Source organism: Protopterus annectens, chromosome 15.part0 (genome assembly GCF_019279795.1).
Source record: "Protopterus annectens isolate FY-2018-M chromosome 15.part0, PAN1.0, whole genome shotgun sequence".
NCBI classification, from domain to species: domain Eukaryota; kingdom Metazoa; phylum Chordata; order Ceratodontiformes; family Protopteridae; genus Protopterus; species Protopterus annectens.
Genome location: NC_056749.1, coordinates 624,492,485 through 624,512,484, shown reverse-complemented (window position 1 = coordinate 624,512,484; position 20,000 = coordinate 624,492,485). Strand labels below are relative to the sequence as shown.

Genomic DNA, 20,000 nt, shown 5'->3' with positions numbered 1-20,000 from the left:
GCTAGTGATTGTTTATAAATGTGTGTTGTATGTAGGTAATGCAGTGTAAGCTTGTTTAGGTATGTTCATTCCCATTTGTGTATGTTTATACCTGCGTACACACAGACGTATATGTGGGTGTTGTTCCCAAAGATGCCTTTTTATTTTCTGATTGAGTGTGTAACAATATTTGAGTTAAGCCTGAGATTTTTATGTCTTTATTTCTGCTGCTTTGCATATAGTCCTTTGTAGATCGTTGATTATTTTGATGAGTTGACATCTCAGCAATTTTGGACATGCAGTTGTTAAGGCATACAGAAAACAATATACATGTGTCAGTGCTTTCTTTCTTTCAGTGATGTTGTAAAACGGGCTTTAAATGTGGTCTTTAGAAAGTTCAGGTTCTAAATTTTAGTAGACCAGTAAATTGCTTTCTTATACATATGCTATTTCGGTTTACATAACTTAAATGTGCTGCAAAGTCTGGCTCTTTGTCGTTGATAACCTGTCATCTATTTTACAGAATTTTTTCTTATGTTCTTTACCCCCACGCTTTTGTAATTTTGACCCAGTTGCTAGTGTAGTGTCATTTTTACCTTTACTTTTTTCTTGTACTACTGTCTGTCTGCTACACAAGAGTATCTGTTGTAGTAATAGCTTCATTCAGTTTACCCTATACTGGTGGTGTAACTAATGGCATTTGAAGTTTCATTTACACGTGTTTGCTGTGGATGTGCCCATCATTTAAGACATTGTTAAACTGCATTTATATAACGGTTTGGTAAATGATCTGATGGGAATTTGTAGTTTTTTAATTCGTTGTGTAGCACAAAATTTGTTAAAGCATTGTGGTTATGGCAGTGTGTTTTTGACATTTGTGAATTATCTTTCAATCATCAATATTCCTCAGTGATCTGAGTTCACTATTTGAGAGTTATGTAGGTAGCTAGGCCAGGACTACTTTTTGTTGGCAGTGTAGGCAGTTGTGGGGTGCTGTATGTATGAAATACTTTTTTTCTACTGTAGGCTGTTTTCTTAGATTTGTGTGGTAGGAAAGAACTTGATTGAGTCTTTGTTAAAGTGGACATTTCTGCTTTCTTTGTAGCTTGTGGTCAATAGAAAGGTAATGTTTTTTTTTTTTTTTATGTGAGAATAGAGTGGAGTCTTTGTATTTTGTGCCTATGTTTTACTTGTTTTTATATTTTTTAATTCAAAGACAAAATTTGAGGTTCTTTCGTACTTAGTGGTATGTTGATGTCATGGTAGGTTCATACCGTTATAGGTGGATGGTATTGGGAAAATACTTGAACATGGTTATTTTTTAGGAGTGATTGCTTCAAGAAGCAGTTTTTCCAAGCACTAATTAATTTGATCTTTGCTGTGTTTAGTAATGGGTGGATTGAAGGTGGCAGTCTGTGGGAGCTGTGATGTTCAACTTTTTGATGGAATTTGTAATATGCTTTAATTTATATATTTCATATTTGTGTTATGGTGACTTCCTGTTTAACATCTGCAATGAAGGTCTTAATTGTTACTGGTACTTTTACTTTCCTGTTAATGTATATAGAAAATTATAGTCTGCTGTTAATCAGATGCTGGTTTTATGGGATAACTTTAACATTTCGTATAAAATTGTGGTGCTACCCAGTGATGGTTCACTGATTCAAAAGCAGTGTAATGGCCTTTAATACAAGTCGGGTCAAGTCATAATCTTTGTTAAAAAGTGAAAAAAGCAAGGCAGTGTTTTGGAAGAAACATTTACATGCACAGCAGTGCCATTTGTCGTTATGTATTTAGAACTCCACAACAGTGTGTCATATTTTTTTGATGCAACAGTATTTCTAGCAGTGACATATTCCTATAATAAAAATTTTTCTGTGTGAATGTGGTAAGTGTATAGCTGTACAAAAAAGCAATTAATACCACACATTTTTATGACTATGAAAAATTGGATAAGGAAATGGGGATTTTCTAATACCTCTCCAAAAACATTGTGAAACAATACATAAATGGTGTGAAGGATTGCAATCTTTAGAATTAATTGCTAGCTGGTTTAGTACATATTATTCAGTTATTAATTACTATTGCTGTAGTGCAAACCCATGTTCAGCATTGAGATATCCTTGTTTGTACTTTTGCATCTTTCTTTGCCCTTAATAGGAATTGGAATAGCAGTGTGACGCAATGTATATGGGAAGGGTTGTAGGAATTGGAATAGCAGTGTGACGCAATGTATATGGGAAGGGTTGTACAATTTTTTTTTTTTTTGTGTGTGAAATTGGGTATATGAATTTAAGGGAAAGAGTAGTGGAAGCGAGGTTAAGAAGGGAAGTGGTGATGAGCAGTATGGTTTAATGCAGTGAAAGAGCACTACAGATGTGATGTTTGCTCTGAGAATGTTATAGTATAGAGAAGGTTAAAAGGAGTTTCAATATGTCTTTGTGGACTTAAAGAAAAATATATGACAGGGTGCCTAGAGAGTTGTGGTATTGAATGAGGTAGTCGGGAGAGAAGTCACAATGTACGAGGGTAGTTTTGATAGTGAAGTCTGCGGTATGAGTGGCAGATGCGTTTAGGTGGGATTACATCAAGGATTTGCTCTTAGCCCTTTATTATTTGCAATGTTGAAGGACAGGTTGACAAATGAGATGAGACAGGAGTCCCCGTGGACAATGATGTTTGCGGAAGACATTGTGATCTGTAAGTGAGACTAGGGAACCGATTGAGGAGACCTTGGAGAGGTGGAGATGTACTCTAGAGAGAAGTGAAAGTCAGCAGGACTAAGACAGAATGTGTCTGAATGAGAGGGGGGATATAAGAATGGTGGTGATGGAGAGTAGAGTTGGCGAAGATTGCTTAGTTTAGTTTAAATACTCTGGCTCAACAGTTCAGTGTAATGGTGAGTGTGGATGAGAGGTGAAGAAGAGTACAGGCAGGGTTGATTTGTGACAGATGTGTACCAGTAAGAATGAAAGGGAAGGTCTTCAAGAAGGTAGTGAGACCAGCTATGTTATTTGGGAAGGAGATGGTGGCACTGACAAAAAGGCAGGAGTCTGAGCTGGAGGTGGCAGAGTTAGAGAAGTTAACATTTGCATTGGGTGTGATGAGGATGGACAGGTTTAGGAATCTGTATATTAAGACGGTCAGCTCAGGTTGGACAGTTTTGAGACAAAGCCTGAGAGGTGAGAATTGTGTTGGTTTGGATGTGTGCTGAGGAGGGATGCTGGGTATATTGGGAAAAGGATGGAGCTGAAAGGTAAGAGGAAAAGTGGAAGGCCTAAGATAAGGTTTATGTATGTGATCAGAGATGACATGCAGGTGGGTGGTGTGATAGAGCAAGATGCAGAGGACAGGAAGAAATGGAAATGGATGATCTGTTATGGTGACCCCTAATGGGAACAGCCAAAAAAAGATGATTATTTATATGCTCCCTGGGAGGGTGGGTTAAGTCCATGCTTTTTAACGGAATTTAACAAACATTTTTGTACTGACAGTCTAATGAGTGAAAATCTGGAATAGGTATGTTCCACATATGTGATATTAAAATTATGATTTAAACTGGAATAGATATGTTATCATTTGTAAAGTAATTCAGAAAGCCACAACATGGGTTTTGTTAGTTTACGTCTTACACTTCACATATATATTGTTAGGAATGTATATGTTACTATTGTGCAAGAAGCTCATAATTTCCAGACAAAAGATATACAAAAAGATTGAGAGAAATTAGAGGAAAGAAAAATACTTGCATACGGAAAAACTGTCCGAAGCTTCAAGTAAAAGTTCATTAGTACAACATATTTTTGAAAAAAATGTATAGACCAAGAAACCTTGGGTCATTTGGAAAACAAAGCGACTGAGGAATTGCGAAAACATAAAGAACAAAATCTTGAGATTCTTGAAAGATATAAAAAAAGAAATATGGAAAGAGAGAGATCTGATATGGTACGGTATTTATGCAAAGAATAAAGCTAAATTTATCTGTACAAAAAGAGCAGCACCAAAGATATTTGCAGAGAAATATTGGTGACGGTATCTGGATATGGAATATTTTATAATACAAAAAAAAAATAAGAAAGCAATGGAAAAGTTAAAGAAATAGAAACTGACAATGTTCATCTGCAGTCATTACAGATGGGGTTATCCTGCCGTCAGGTGGGTCCTCAATCGGCCGAATTCCAAAGTCTAGGTCCGGCGTCGGTTGTCGTCGCTTCTTCCCTGATGTCAGTGCGGCAGGAGTATAAAAGAGGCAGCCGACGCCATTTTCTTCAGTCTTTCTTGCCGCGCGGTGCCCGAAGCAGAAGCAGTTCGCAAGTGCCGGTCGGCCAGCTCCTGAGGTTTACGAAAGTATTTCAGCCGAAGTCGTCTTTAAATCTAAATACCCCGTTGGGGAAACTTTTCTTGCCTCAGACCGATGTCAGACAAAGTTAATAATTGCATTTCTTGTGGGAAGCAAATACCGCATAAGGATTTCCACTCTTTCTGTATACCTTGCTTAGGGCCAGACCACGACGTCTCGGCCTGCCGTTTTTGTGCTAGGTTCAACAAGGGCACTATTAAGCGCCGGGCGGAGTTCGCCCTTCATTATATTGGCAAAAAATTTTAATTATATCATGTCGTCGGATTCTCCAACACCAGTTTTAAGCAAAAGATGCAAAGACAAGGACCGACATCTGAGGTCTGCACTGAGTACTGAGACCACGCTTAGGCCGACTACCGATTCTCAGCGAGGCACCTATGCAGCCCCTGACTACCGATGAAACTATTTTACCGGTGACTTCAGTACCCGAGGTCGCAGGCTCCTTGATCTCCATTCCCACTGCAGATACTGACGCCACCCTTGACGGGGAAACTGAAAATTTAGTGAGGCCCACCATTTCTGAAGGCATCTTCAGGCCTTCCAACTTCTCTATTAAATCCTTCACTAAATCTAAAGCTGCCATGAAAACTAAAAAACAGGGTCCTCAGACCTCCTCTCAAGGCCCCATGCCTAAAAAGCAGTTGCTTAAAATGGCTGAGGATTTGGTAACTCTCATCAGGGGTTCTCAACCCCCCTCTGACAAAAGACCCAGATTGGAGGAAGACTACCCTTCCTCAGACCAGGCTTCTATTACCTCAGAACATTCTGGGGACCAGGATTTTGCCTATTCCCCTTTTGAAGACTCTGATGCTGAGGAGTCTATTCCCTTGCCCCCCCCCCCCCGAGACTACTCTTTTGGGGAAACCCTGCATACATTGAGGGAACACTTCCACTGGGAAGGCCAAGATTACTCAGATTCCAAGAAAAGGCTCAGGGAATTTCTACTGCTCCCCCAGCATAGGCCCCTGGCTATCCCTCCTGTTTTAGATATTTTGGATGATGTGTACGCAGAAGCCAGTCTTAATCCAGATTCTTTACCTCCAGCCCCTGTTAAACCAGACAGGTATTACCGGGTTCCTGATTCTCACCAGTTCCTTTTATAAGAGTCATACTGCTGACCCAGAAACAATTTCACAGGGTCCCGAGGGAATAAAGGACTTTACTTCTAAAAACCCTTTACCTTCAGAGAGAGAGATTCTAGAGCATTAGAAAGGTGGGGGAAAAAGGTGTATACAGCTGCCACTCTAACCATGAGGGCATTAAACTGTCAATTTCATATGTTAAAGTACCAACAGTTTTTGTTATCTCAGCTGAAAAGCAAAATGACACAAACAGAACAACCAGATTTGAAAGAGTTGCAGGATTTGTTGCATGGAGCAGAGCAAGTGGGTAAACATACCTTGCAGTGTGGTTTTGATGCTTTAGAGGCCTCATGTAGAGCTGTTGTCACTGGGTCTGTTATACGTAGACACGCTTGGCTGAAAGAGCAAACCTTACCAGATCATGTCAAAGCAAAGTTATTAGATGCACCACTTCAAAAAGATGTATTGTTTGGTGTTAAAGCTGAGGAGGTACTAAAGAAAATGGAGGAAAAAGCGAAATCTATTCAAACAGTGAAAGATTTCTTGCAGGTACAACCTCCACGCTTAAGCAGAAACTGGCCTTCAAATAATTGGTCCTTTCCAGCCACGGACAGACCTCAAAGGGGCAGATACAGATGCCCAAGGGGTAGAGGACAACCTCAAGGATCTTGCAGAGCTAGACAGTGGCAAGCACCAACCCCCAAGAGGTGGAGAGGATAGATCACAGTCATTTAGAAAACAGACACAATGACTTCCCCCTATGCCTGCCAAACAAAGCTTTAATGGCAGCACCTTTGGGCGGAAAACTGGCATTATTCTCAAAAAACTGGCACATTGTTACAAAAGACAAATGGATTCTGGACATTATAGACAGAGGCTACAGGTTCCACTTTCACACCCTTCCAAAAATGAGAGGATTGCCAAACCTGCCACAAAATCAAAGGGCAGAGGCACAAAGACAAATTTCCGCTCTCATGGATATGAATGTGATTCAAGAGGTACCTGCAAAAGAACAAGGTCAAGGTTTTTATTCCAGACTATTCCTGGTACCAAGGAAAGACAAAGATTGGAGACCCATCTTAGACCTATCCATCCTAAACGCATATCTACAGGTGTCAAAATTCAAGATGCTCACATTACAGCAGCTTCTTCCCATGCTGGGCAAGGAGTCTTGGCTGGTAACATTGGACCTCAAGGAGGCATACATGCATGTCCCTATCAGACAATATTGCAGAAGATACCTCAGATTTCTTGCGGGTTCAACCCATTACCAATTCTCTGCATTGCCCTTTGGCTTATCTACTGCGCCCAGAGTGTTTACGAAATGCCCGGCATCAGTAATTGCCTTCTGCAGACAACAAGGAATACAAATCTACCCATATCTGGACGACTGCCTGATCCAAGCAGACAGCAAGGACATTCTATTGCAGCATCTGGTGTTTGTAATAAAACTGTTAAACTACCTGGGATACAAAGTGAACAAAAAGAAATCAAAACTAATACCTTCTCAACAGATTTTCCTGGGTGCCAGCTTGAATACAACCACCCAGATGGCCTACCTCACGCCAGACAAACAAGGGCAACTGTCTCAATATTTCAACAAAATGGCAACTATCACCAGACTAACTGCAAGGAAAGTCCTGCAGGCTCTGGGATTCATGGCATCTTGCATCCTACTAATACCATGTGCAAAGCTGCAGATGAGGAAACTACAATGGTACCTAAAAAACGTATGGTCTCAACACAGCCACAGCTTGGAAACAATTATACCACTCATTCCATGCCTTCAAAAGGAATTTTTGTGGTGGGCTCAAGCATGCCAAAGAAACACAGGTCTCCCTTTCTGTGTACCTCAAGCAACTCAAATCATCACAACGGACGCCTCAGACTACGCCTGGGGAGCACACATGGCAGATCAGTGCATTCAGGGAAAAAATGGTCCCAAAAAGAAAAGCACCTACACATCAACCAAAAGGAGATGCTAGCCGTGCAAAATGCTCTTATGACCTTCAAAGACCTACTGCATCCAGGTCAGCTATTGATAAGGACAGACAACACCACAGTCATGTGGTACATAAACAAACGGGGGGGGGGGGAACTCATTCATACCCCCTGTGCAGGCAAGCAATGAACCTATGGAACACAGCACTGGAATTGCAAATTCAGCTACAGGCACAATTCCTGCCAGGAAAGGAAAACACACTGGCAGACAATTTAAGCAGAAATATGACGGACCCACACGAATGGAAGTTGCATCCTCAAGTCTTCTCAAAGATAACTCGGGCATGGGGACAGCCGGACATAGATCTATTTGCTACCCACAGAAATTACCAGTTGAAAAAATTTTGTACAAGGACCTATCATCCACAGGCCTGGAAAGTGGACGCACTCTCTTTCAATTGGACAACATTGACAGTCTATGCCTTCCCGCCTCTTCCTCTACTGACCAAAGTTCTATTAAAAGTCAGAGCAGAGAGGCCACAAATGATTCTCATTGCTCCAGACTGGCCACGACAACACTGGTATCCTCTCCTAAAGAGCCTAACACTCCCCACCATGGATCCTACCTCTAGTCCCTCTTCTGTTGTCCCAGCAAACTACAAAACCCTTCACAGCCAGCTCAAAACCCTAAATCTAGCTGCATGGAGAATACCTTGATTTCCAGCAGACTCTCCTCTCCAAGGAGGTGCAGGATGTCATCTTGGAGGCCAGAAGACCCTCTACTAGAAAAGCCTACTCCGCCAAATGGAAACGATTTTGTTCCTGGAATCAAGAAAAGGGCCAGAACCCTTTGGTAATAAATATACCTCAAATTTTACAGTACCTAGCTGAAATGTTAAACAGTGGCCTTTTTTTCTCCTCCATCAAGATCCATGCTTCAGCCATTTCTGCACAATACAATACAGATCCTCCTTTATTCTCACATCCTCTATTAAGGCAGTTCCTCAGAGGGGCAAAAAATATAAAACCCCCACGGAAACCACCAGTCCCAGCTTGGGATCTCAACTTCGTATTGGAAAAGCTGACCCTTCCTCCCTTTGAGCCGGCTTCTTCAACAGAACTACAATACTTGTCATGGAAAACAGCCTTCCTCCTGGCTATTACCTCAGCGCGCAGGGTTTCGGAACTACAGGCCGTCATGGCTGTGCAACCATTCACCATTTTCCATCAGGACAATGTTTCCTTACGAACCAACCCTACCTTCATGCCAAAGGTAGTATCCAGTGTAGCTTTGAATCAGACTATTCATTTACCTACCTTTTATCCAAATCCACAGAACAAAGGGGAGAGACCACTTCGTTATTCCTTGGACATTTACAGACCACTTCGTTATTCCTTGGACATTTACAGACCACTTTGTTATTACTTGGACAGAACAAAGCCATTCAGGAAATCTGAGCAGCTCTTTGTGTCCTATGCTACAGGTGCTCAAGGAAAGGCTATTTCCAAACAGATAATTTCAAAATGGATAGCCCACTGCATACGCTTTTGTTCATTTCATGGAAAATCTGTGCCTGTATACATCAGATCCCACTCCACCAGGGCTACAGCTACCTCTGCAGCTTTCCTCAGGGGGGTCCCTACCAAGGACATTTTGGAAGCAGCTACTTGGAGTTCAGTGCACACTTTCTCCAAGCACTACCACCTACCACTATACTCAAAATCTAGAGCGGGCTTTGCCACAGCAGTCCTGCAGGGCATCCTCGCCCCTCCTAGTTCCACTTAGTGCCTACCACCCTAACTTAGCTTTGGGATTCTACCCATCTGTAATGACTGCAGCTGTATGCACGATGAACATAGTACAGTTTTGTACCTACCATAAATGTAGATGTTCGAGTGCTCATACAGCTGCAGTCCAGGTTACCCTCCCTCCATCCTCTCTTAGGAGAGGCCATATGACAAACGCCCTTATCATACAACCTATTTGGGGTATTCTTTTATGGTGTATTTGCTTGCAACTACTGTTTTTGATTCATCTACTTTGCATGTTTGCATAATATTATGTTTTGCCTTCCTTCTCGGGGCATCTGACATCTGGGGCAAGAAAAACTGAAGAAAATGGTGTCGGCTGCCTCTTTTATACCCCTGCTGCACTGACGTCAGGGAAGAAGCGACAACAACCGATGCTGGACCTAGACTTTGGAATTCAGCCGACCGAGGACACGCCTGACGGCAGGATAACCGCATCTGTAATGACTGCAGCTGTATGAGCACTCTAACATCTACATTTATGGTAGGTACAAAACTGTACTTTATGGATTACCTGCAACGTGGAGGATTTGGTGTAGAAAATCTAAATCTGATAACATCATAACAGGATACAGCAATGGAGCGGGAAACATTTGATCAGTTGCCATATGAAAATACTTTAGAGCCTTCCATAGGAAACCAGGACGGAAGTTTAGTTGAAGTTGCACAGCAAGGGAAGGAACAGGAAACTCTGGCGACCCTGACACAGTCAGTGTTGTGGAGTGATAGGCCAATGAGTTCCCTTATGAAGGAGTAATGGATAACGCAGGATAACACAGGATAAAACTGAAGAGAATGTGGCACAGGGAGATGCTCTGGAACTTTCTGTAGTATGCTCACAGGAAATTGAGAACAAAGAATGTACCCTCAGTTTAGGAGAACATGATTTAGGAGAAAATGATCTAAGAGAAGAGTTACTTGATTTTATAGAGATGGACAGACATTGAGATCAGTGAAATAAGTAAACTACAGAAAGCCAATAAAATCCAAAACATTACAAGTTTGTTAAAACAAATGAACAGAGTAATTAGAGACTGTTCATAGACATTTATGCGATAGAATTCAGTAGGATACATTACTGTGCAGCTAAATTAATAACAGTCTTGCCACAATAACAGAGGGCACTAAAGGAAAAGGAGCAATGGAATGCCGTCATGGAAGTCTCAAATGGAGAAAACTATAAAGGAATTAAGACAAGAAGTGTCCCTGTTGGAGTACAGCAGAGGGAACAGATCTAAACACAATGTGCAGTATCGGGACAGATTAGGATCTGTTGTGCAATATCGCAGATAAACTAAAAACATCAGCACAGGCAGAAAATTTTATTTTATTTGCAGACAGATATGCAGATAAATATAAAGGCATACAAAATAAGCAATTTATTGATGACCAAATAAGATTTATAGAGAATTGGGAAGCACAGCAAAAGGAATTGAAACACCACCAAGAAAGGAATTGCAGGAGGAGTCATTATTGGGCACAATGCGGATGCTGTGAAGAGCACTTCTGGCCAACATTAAAGATTTAAAATGATACTAATTTCATAAAGTTTAATCATACTTTGACTTAGGAATACCGTCATGGTATTAGAAACCCAAACTACTTGCAGAAATTAAAAAAAATTAGGAAAGTATTCAGTTTTTTCACACACAAGCTAATCTGAAATTTAATTCTGAATGTAATTATTTCGGTCTCCGTCGGTTTCTGTGTCTCACTCACACACACACCGTGGTTATTTAACTATGACAGTGTCTACTGATTTCATGCACAGACCAACCCTATCCTGCTGTCCCTGAAGTCAGTTTGTTTTGAGTGTTCTGCTCATAGTTATTACACACGTGCACAATTATTTAACTATCATTAGGGGAAAGTACAGCATTCTTCCTTTAACAATTCTTTGCTAAATTTACCTTATTTCATGTCCAAATTTATACTACTTCACAGCCCTGTGGACTGGTTCAAACCTGACTTTGTTACATTCTGTGCTGAAGTTGCATGTTCTCTATGTATTTGTACAGGCTTTTATTGGGTACTATGGCTACTCCCACTTCCCAACAAATAGGGGTTAATTACCTACACTAAACTATGCTTTGACCAAGTTGTGGCCAGAGGTCTGTGGACCCCCCCCCCCCAACTCATGATTGCTTGCTTTGGATCGAGTGACAGAGTGGTTGTATTTATGAATAGATTAACTCCTCCCCCTATAATACCAAAGTTTAGTTGTACTTTTGCTTCACCGAGAGCAAAAGTATGCATTTGTTGGGTTACATGTTTGCATACACTGACTCCATAATGGCCACCACTTCAGTCCTTGCTTGACTGAGATTGCATTCGTGGTCCTAGTTAAATGTATCCCCATCCAGAAGAATGGGGATATTATCACTTAAAAAAAACTTGATTTTGTGATTGGGAAAGACTCTGGAGACAGTCTCCTCTGAGCTTGCGTCAGCCTTTCTGACACCTTATTTCCTGGGTGGTGATGGTACACAGGTGTACATTAGATGGATCATATTTACATGCTACAGTGTATCTGGCTGCCTTACAGTGCTCTCAGTTCTGCATTTGGCTTGATTTGCTTTCATTTCTGGGAAAGAAAGCTTAACTCTTAATCTACTACCAGCCAAATATTTTTATTGATGAGCTTTGTTCTGTGCAAGAAACATATTGATTTTAGGCACTAGGTTGATAGTTTGTAGTCTAGTATTAAGGGCTTGAGTACTTTGTTTTCACAGATGAAAAGGTCCTGAGTGTTGGGTCATCTCCCACCACATAGTCTCTCAAATCTGTATTTTGGATAAATTTCAAACAGTTTGTGAATTATTTTCTTTTTTTTTTAGCACAAAACATCTTCATTACATTACATTATCACTTGTGACATAGGCAGTCATACATTTATGTAAATGAAAACAAACCTTATTGACATAATCCCAGTTGCAAACATTTTAATTCGCAAACCATACCAACACAATTTTAGTTGCAAACATTACACACACAATCTACCCAGTTGTCAGTCAGATATTGCATAGCGCATTCTTCATCCTGCCTTCTAATCATTTGTGAATTATTAGCAACATGTTAGGAGCATAGTTGGCAATTATTGGAATATCCTCACATGATAAAAATCAGAACTGTTGTTGGTCATAAACCTGTGTTTATCTTCAAAAGGGCAAGCAACTTTAAGAATTTATTCGAATCTAATAAATGTACTACTACTAAGAACATAAAAAGAAATAGGCGTGGTAGATGCCAATCAATGCAAATACATCTCTGATAAACTTGTTAAAACAGGGGGTGCAGTGGATGAAACCTTTCACTCCAACTTCAGTTTATTAATTTCTTTATTATCGCATTTGCGATTGAAAAAAAAAATTTCCCTGTGCAATAACCATAATTCTGACATCTGCACTCGAGGTGGGAACTGTTTTAGTAAAGAAATTGTTTATTTAGCGGTTTGTCCCACCTGCCCAGCATTTTATGTGGGCAAAACCAAGACATTTAACACATGCATCTATGGACACTACTATGATATTTCCAAACAGAATGAAAATAATGCACTTTATAGGCATTCTATCCAATGCAAAGATTTTAAGTGTTGTTTTATTCTTTATTTTAGAAAAAGTTTCACCAAGCCCTGGGGCGACCCTACAAGACAATTTAGTGTCTAAGAAATTAGCTTGGATTATAAGACTGGATGTCACACACACACGTGGCATCTATGATAATACCTCTATAGTACCAATTTTAAAGAAGAAAACTGTTAATTGTAATTAATCTTCCTATAGTAAGGTTTAGACTGTTTTTAGACTCAGATATTTAGTATCCCCTTTCTTTTATATTTAAATATTACATTTTTAAACTATGTATTTTGTATAAGTATTTGTGTGTCAATTAAAACATTACAAATGTTTTTACTGAAGTTTCATTAAATTTAAGTGTTTATATGGAGGTAGGAAAAACAGGCACTGTATTCCTACCACAATTTTCTTTAAAAACAGTATTTTCAAAGACTTTCAAAGACCGCAGGTGTGTGTGTGTGTGTGTGTGTGTGTGTGTGTGTGTGTGTGTGTGTGTGTGTGTGTGTGTGTGTGTGTGTGTGTGTATATATATATATATATATATATATATATATATATATATATATGTATATATATATATATATGTATATATATATATGTGTATATATATATATATATATATATATATATATATATATATATATATATATATATATATGTATATATAATTAGTGTTTGAGATTACTTCACATGTTCTGAAGAAGTCTGTATTGCTTATACCTGATGAAAAGCCAATAGTGAATTCCTGTGCTTAAAGACTCTTGGATAAAATAAAATATTTGATGTCTCCTTTGCAGTTTTGGCTTCCTTTCTGGAGTTGGTTAGTTTTGCTGGTTTGTCTTACTAGTGACTTTTGCATTATTGGTTTTATTGTTTCTGTTCATCCACTACCTGTTTTACTTCGTTTAAATCTTAATCACTTGTGAATTATTTTTTTAACAAGAAACACCTTGGCCAATGTCATAACTGATAATTTAATATTCATACATTTATGTAAATGAAAACAAACTATATTGACAAAATCCCAGTTGCAAGCATTTTACATCACAAACCATGCCAACAATTTTAGTTGCAAACATTATACATCACAATCTACTCAGTCATTGTCAGTCAAACATTGCATATCTCATTCAAATCCTACCTTCTATTCATTTGTGAATTATTAATAATATGGTAGCAGGTCTCCCTTTACTCTTTCCTCCATTTTTTGCCCCCCCCTCCCACACCAAATACTTTACCCATTTATTTGGCTTTACTATCCTAGCTTTTGTGTAGATGTAAAGTTCCAAGCTTCTTTTTTGAAGGAAAGACTCCCCCCCCCCCCCTGATTGCTTAGGCCACTGAAGTGGCAAAAATTCATCTTTCACTGGTAATTGCCTGTGGATACCATGTTGACTAGGACTAAAGGGGAATTGGAATTTGACTCTGGAGAGGGAGTCTGGAAATGGCTAGCACGTCCAAGGAAAGCACCAGGTATGCATATTATAGTACTCTTAATTTGGAGAGGTAGTAACAAACAATTACAGGACTTTTTTGGGAACCTGTAACTGGTATGAATGCACTTTTAAATCTTTTAAAGGGCTTCTGTTTGAAGGCAAGGCTTGTAACAGTAAGCACAACAATTCCTTCTCCAATACAGTGCAAGTGTCAGTGCCTCAACAGATGGCAGACTGTGGTTTCTATTCCCATGGCAGGCACTTGGAAGTTTCAGCTCTGCATAAGGGTGGTGCTGAATGAAATATTAAACCAACATGCCATCTGTCTCTTATGGTGGTTGCATGTAAACCTCTTGCAGTGCTTATCAAATTAAGAATGCGTGGTGATGTCCCAGTTAAAAAATAATTTGGTGCATATCAGAAAATTATCCCAATTCCATTATTAACTTGTAAGATATATAACATAAACTAGCCTAATCAGCGCATCATACTATAATCATTAACTAACAGTTCAGTACTTCCCCAACCTCTCCCACACTAAAGTGTGTCCTGAAAACTGAGAGTTAACGGCTGAAATCAGACATACATATCCTTATGTTGCAACACTGGGTAGTCTCATAAAGGAGGTTTTTGCTCGCTGTGGTAAATAATGTAAAACTGGTAGTCCCAAAGTCTCAATCGTCATGGAAAATGTAAAAGCAAACCATCTTGGTGTTCATGAGCCTGATTAAAGTTTTGCACTGCGGTGGTGGTGCTGCGGTAGCGTTGTCGCCTCATAACAAGACATTGTCCCGTTCGATTCTCAGCTAGAGCGTCTTCTGTGTGGAGGCATACGTGAATGGGGCGTGCCTTAGTTGAAGGTTGTGCGTCAGGGTTGGTAACCCGGTACGTAAAAATCCACTACCAATCATTAGCGGACCGGAGTTCCGCTGTGGCGACCCCCTAACTGGGAAAAGCCGAAAGACACAAACAAATTAAAATGGGGAAAAAATGCACGCATTAAGGTCAGCAGATGATGAAAAAAAAAAAAACAGGATAATATCAGAAATATTGCTACATTTGTGAAAAATACAACTACCAAAGTAGCCCGTGAAGTTGGATTAGCATCTGAATAAAAACAGATTAGTACTTCTTTACATTAAAGCATTGTAAGGCCTGTCTCGCATTCTCTGTTGCTCCTGGCAAGCGTAGCACTATTCATAGGTAGATACTAGGCTATTGGCCCTGGGGCATAATTAAGCCTAGCCAAAATGTTTCGGCTTGCACCTCTCGTGATTTTAGTTATCTGTGCCTCTGTCGAGCAGGGCCACATAAGTGATTCCTGGGGTGAATTTCTGTTCCTCATCCACTCATCAAGGTTCCGCTTGAAGAGCGCTAATGAGGAGCTTTGCCTGACCTATATGCAGACCTTATTCCAGCGCAGGGGGAGTCTCTGGGACCAGAATCTGTCCCTCCAACAAGTCCTGTTTATTGTTGAGGTCAGGTTAAGGTCCCTAGAGCGTGTAGGTCGGGTAGATTGGGTTTTCCTTAGGTGGCACATTTTCAGCAATTCGGGGTTTGACATAGCCGTGTGTCAGGCAGATATCACCTCTGAGTAGCCGGTATGCAACCGAGAACAGTTGAAGTTTTTTTAGCCTGGTGGCATAGGGCATCTGTTTTAGACCCGTTATTCTCTTGGTGAGGTATTTTTGAGGCCTCTCCAGTTGTTGCAGGTGTCTAGTAAGGTACATCCCAAATGGGGCATTGTACTCCATAATGGGTCTAATGAGTGAGTAGAGGGGGACAATAACTTCCTCTTTTCTAGATACAAACCCCTTTGTGATAAGGTGGGCCATGTAGAAGGATTTTCTAACCACCTTAGTGATGTAGTTATCTAAGGAGAGGTTACTATCCACCTGGGTCCCTAGGTCTCTTGTCACACACTGTGTTAAGTGAGCTGCCATCTATATGGTAATTCGTAGGTACTTGTTTTTTCCCGAAGGGGATGACAATGCACTTTTTGGCTTTTAGCTTGAGGCCATAACTTTGGCACCATGTATCTGTTTCAGTGAGACCCTTTTGGAGGATATCTTCGTTAGTAGGAGTCTCTCTTATGACACGCAGTTTGCAGTAGTCTGTGAACTTTGTTAACCTAGACCCCCTGGGTTTGCTTGTACCTCGGAGAAGTAAATGCTGAACAGGAGAGGTCCCAAGACTGAGCCCTGGGGTACTCCACTTGTCCGAGGTTTTGAGTCGGACCTAGAGTTTCTGATTTTCACTGTATGGGTTCTGTCCATGAGCCAGTTAGCAACCCATCTTGTAATGTAGGGGTTTATATTTAGTGAGTTTATCTATAATTCCCGAGTGGGGAATGGTATCAAATGCTTTCGCAAGGTATGCTGTGTGGACCACCTTTCCCTCCTCAATTGCTTGGGTGACTGTCTCAAAGTCAACCAGGTTTAGAAGACATGACCTGCCCTTTACGAAACCAAACTGGGTAGGGTCCAAGGTCTGTAGGTTCCCAATGTTTTGAGTTCCATGACGCGCTCCATGGCCTTGCTGATGGGGCAATAGTTCCCAGGGTCGCTTGTGGCTTCTCCCTTGTGAAGCAGGGTGACCGTTGCCGTGTGCCACTCAGTGGGCACATAGCCTGAGGGGAGGCTGTGGTTGAGCATTGCACTTAGGTGAGGGATTAGCTCGTTTTGGAGTTGATGTAACATGCAGCCTGGGATGCTGTCTGGTCCCATGGATGCTGTGTTTTTTGCTTTAGAAAGTGCCGTTCTCGCCTTGGGTGTCTGATTACAGGGGCAGCACAATCTTCTGGTATAGGTATGGGCCCTTTAGGGGGTGAGGGAGGGGTAAAGTTGGCACTAAACCAGTATATTGACAATAACAGCTGGTTCCGTGAATTTTGAACCGGTATGTTGTAGCTCAGAGCAGATCTGAGAGTTGCCATTTAGGTTCTTGACATTGCTAAAAAAATGCTTTGTGGGTTGTGTTTGGTGTCAGTTGCGATTTGTCTTTCAAAGCTCGCCTTTGAGGATATAATAAGGGATCTTAGCATTTTGCTGAGGTTTGTCAGGGAGCTCTTCCCTTCCTGGGTTTTTACTCTTATGTAATAATTTCTTCCTTTTATTATAGAGCTTGTTTATGGCCGAGGACCACCAGACTGGTTTTCTTTTTTTGGAGGAATGGGTCTTGGTTTTGTTCAGGATAGCACGGTCCATGCATTCGTGGAAGTGCTTGCAGAGTGCTTCTGTGTAGGCTATAGCAGATTCAACCAAGTTGTCATTCTGCAAGGGAGTAATGAAGTTTGCCACCTCAGTCTTAAGTAGGATAAAGTTTGCTTTGAAGAAGTTTTTCACTGTGGTTTCTTTCGGGGGGGGGGGTGGTATGTGGATATCGAGGGTGATGAGTTTATGATCTGATCTAACCAACAAGCAATTTAATTTCGGTATGGAGCACTTGTCCCCCATGTTGGCGATGACCAGGTTCAGTATATTGTTGTCCCTTGTGGAGGTGTTGATAAGCTGGTCCAGGGCATCTGAGTTAATATATTCCAGGAAGAATTTGGCAAAGGTATTAGTGCTTGAGTAGTTTTCCCAGTTGATTTTTGGGTAATTGAAGTCACCCAGTATTAGGGTGTTTTAGACTCTTATGTTTTCCAGTACCTCGGGGAATAAGGAGTGGAGGTCTTTGGGCAGGGAACGTCGTCTGTAGCAAGCTACAATCTGGATTGCAGTTTTGCCCATTGTCAGTTGCACTTGGATCTCTGAGGCATCGTACTTTGCAACTAGTCTGGTGGTGTGGTTATCCTTGATGAATATGGATACGCCGCCTCCCTTGGTGTTTCGGTCCAGGTTTTGTGGCTGAAATGTGTGGTATGAGTTGTAGCATGGAATCGCTGGGGTACTCTCTTGAGCTTGAACCAGGTCTCAGTTATTGCACAAATATCTATGTTCTCCATTTTGAGAAGAGCCTCGAGTGAGTGCATTTTGAGGTTTAAACTCTTGGTGTTGAGCAGCATTACCCTCAGTTTTTTTTTGTCACCGGTACTTATTAAGATGGTGGTTTTGTCTTTTGAGCCTTGCCTAAAAAAAGGCACTATGGGGGTGGCAGGAGCCTTGGCCAGTATCCTGAATACCAGGGGTGACAAGTGCAAGCCATCTCTGGTGAAGCATCGTGGCTTGTCGAGCATGTCGTCCAAGGCAGACAGATCCTGGATCACCTTTGACACGAGAAGCTTAGCCAATTGTTTGAAATTTATTTTTTCCTTGTACTGGGGTATCCTCCTTGATGATGGAAAGATGCTACTCGGGGCTAGGGTCATACCTGCCTTGGTTACATGATCAGAGAGCTCTTTCATGTCTCTCCATGTAATCCAGGGAGGTATGTCTCAGGTCATTCACACCAACATGGACTATGACAGAGTCATATTTGTACTTGTTATGGAGTGACCTGAATGCCTGCGTGATGTGGTGGATTCTGGCGCCCGACAGGCAGCTGATAGTAACCTCTTTGTCCAGCCTGGTTAGTGGGACATCAGTATGCCTGACTATGGAGTCTCCTATTACAAGTGTGTTGGGTATGATGTTATGCCTTATGGGCTGTGGTTGTGTGGCACACTGGTTTTGGAGGTTTTGTCAGTTACGGTGTGTTTGTGGGTGGAGGTTGTTTGTCTGCTTTGGAGGTCTCTGTTTTCACAGATTTTTATTTAAGAGCCTTCGAGTATGGTTTGTGTATTTATATGTGGGGTTTGCAGTTGCAGGTGTGGTGGGTCTATGTGTAGTTTTGCAGGCTGTTACCTTCTCCTCTTGATTGTCTATTCCAGTCATGGCTGGAGAGAGCTTTGCCTCAAGTTTAGCTGAGTAAGTGCATCTCTCACAGATTTTGGTGTCCTGTGGTAGGAGGAGAGGGTTGTCTGTGTACATGAGGTAGTTGTGACATTTCCTCAGAATGCCCAGATTAATCGGGTGGACAGGAGAATACACTGGGAACTGGCCTTTGGACATGCCTGAATGGGTTGAGGAACTTTTTCTAGTTTGTCTGAATGGGTTGAGGAACTTTTTCTTGTTAAGCTGATGGGGGAGAGTAGTTTGACTTTTCCCCACAACAAATGTGGGGGATCGAGTTCTGTAGTTTTATTAGTGCTTCTGTCACTTTTTGAGCAAATGTGGATCTGAAAGCACTGATTTGAGTGCTAAAACTGAAAGAACTGACTAGTACTAAGGGAAAAACTGAAGAGCAGCCTCTGTAGAGCTGAGGATGCGCTATGCGCGAAACTACGTAAATGCGATTTTTTTTATCCGAAAGATAAAAGAGAGAAATTGGCCCAAAATGGCCAGTAACACTACAAATTCTGGGCTGAAACCACTCCTCCAAGGACAGGTAGGCTGTTCAAAGCTCCCCACTCTCACTTGTGAACTGAGGAACTTCCTTCTATCCAAGTAAGGTATGGGCAACAGAGAAGCTTAAACACAGTCCAGGTACCAGCAAATATCTGAAAACCGGACTTTTCTAGCTTAGAAAGGCAGGAAATAGGAAGATTTTATTTTTTTTCCAAAAATATAACCGATACAACAGAAAAAACCCTTGAGTATAGAAACTGCTATCGCACTTGAGTGTGAAGCCAGATACAATTAAATAATGCAATACAAGACAAAAACTATTTTTTTTTTTAAGTGCAGGCAGTAAATAAGTACAAATTTTAGTTGAAAACAAGCTTCTAGAGTATCAGTAAATGCCAGAAACCAAGCATTTAGGTGTAATTAACAATAAACAGCAAGAAAAATCAGAAAAAAGGAACTTAAACACTCCAAAGTTTCTCTATTCTCTCTTC

At 40.9% G+C, this 20,000-nt stretch overlaps 1 protein-coding gene across 1 annotated transcript in view; it reads left to right on the top strand.

The window, feature by feature from the left end:
• LOC122789862 (U2 snRNP-associated SURP motif-containing protein-like) overlaps positions 1–20,000 on the top strand; it is a 1,539,784-nt gene that overhangs the window by 644 nt on the left and 1,519,140 nt on the right. The window lies entirely within an intron of this gene.